Source organism: Octopus bimaculoides, chromosome 4 (assembly GCF_001194135.2).
Source record: "Octopus bimaculoides isolate UCB-OBI-ISO-001 chromosome 4, ASM119413v2, whole genome shotgun sequence".
Taxonomy (NCBI): Eukaryota; Metazoa; Mollusca; class Cephalopoda; order Octopoda; family Octopodidae; genus Octopus; species Octopus bimaculoides.
This window is the reverse complement of record NC_068984.1, coordinates 41,439,901-41,441,189: the sequence shown is the minus strand read 5'-3', so window position 1 is coordinate 41,441,189 and position 1,289 is coordinate 41,439,901. Positions and strand designations below refer to the sequence as shown.

General features: G+C 43.5%; 1 long non-coding RNA gene across 1 annotated transcript in view; it reads left to right on the top strand.

The window, feature by feature from the left end:
• The window catches only part of LOC106881812 (uncharacterized), a 4,604-nt gene that overhangs the window by 686 nt on the left and 2,629 nt on the right, over nucleotides 1–1,289 (top strand). The window lies entirely within an intron of this gene.

Genomic DNA, 1,289 nt, shown 5'->3' with positions numbered 1-1,289 from the left:
TATACATATTGTATTCGTTACTGCAGTGCTGTCTGTTCAGAGGTACGGGCCAGCTGTTTATAATGTCCAAAAGTTAGGAACGGTGACGCATTTTCAATTCAGATTCAAATAATATGAAGCTAATTTTGCCATCGTGTAAAAATGATAAAATTAAAATTCCGCCACATATATATCTATTATACAACACCAGAAATAATTCGAATCTTTTCGAATTTTCACTTGGAGTACAGTTTCCTCGTATACATTCTATCAGATTTTGCTTTGTTTCACTTTTAAGAATAGAAGATTTGAATTTTGACGAATATATTTCACATTTTAACCTTTATTCCACCTACCACGTATATAGTTTCACCGAGCCTGCTGAGAGGGGTGGTGGTTTTTATATGGCAGCTCGACCTCCTAACAACCACATCGCCATCAAGTCACGGCATGCAATCTTGAAAAAAGACACATTGAATAAAAGACGGGATGGTTCCGGTTAGAATGGTTTTTGATTAGAGATAACCTGAAGTTATAGGCAACAGCCATGTCTCGATTCTAACCAACGAAGGGATCTCTATACCGACAATGGAAATGAGTTTTAAGACCTAAGGGGCACTGGGGCCCATGAGGCTAAGGTTTCAAAGGAAGGGCTGGTTAGACGTTATAATCTCCTTCCTCACGTCTATGAGCTGAAATGTACATAAGTATTATCTTCCCCTCCCCCACACGCCCATAAATACATCTCCGTCACTGTTCTTATACAAGGGCTCGGCCTGCTAGAAACAGAAGCCAACTTTCTTTGCTATCGTAAACAAAGGAAGGTCACATTGCATTTTGCTTGAAAAAAAGAGAGACTGGCTGGTTATGCTGAACACTGTAGGTCTCTTGGGCCAAGGCTGATCTGGAACTGATTTACAACTAAGGCTCAGTCTTTGAAAATATGTTTTTAAGAGATCTTTAGGCACTAGTATTAGCTTTGCCCGAATAAATATGAAAATGTTAATTCACACACCCTAACAGTTGAGGGAACCCGTGGAAGAGGTAGGCCCAGGAAGACCTGGGCTGAGGTGGTGAGGCAAGACCTTCGTACATTGGGCCTCACCGAGGCGATGACTACGGACCGAGACCTTTGGAAATGGGCTGTGCGTGAGAAGACCCGGCAAGCCAAGTAAGATCGTTGCCAGTGCCCCTGGACTGGTTCTTGTGCGGGTGGCACATGAGATGCACCATTTTGAGCGTGGCCGTTGCCAGTACCGCCTGACTGGCTCCTGTAGGATTTTCGAGCGAGATCGTTGCCAGTGCCCCTG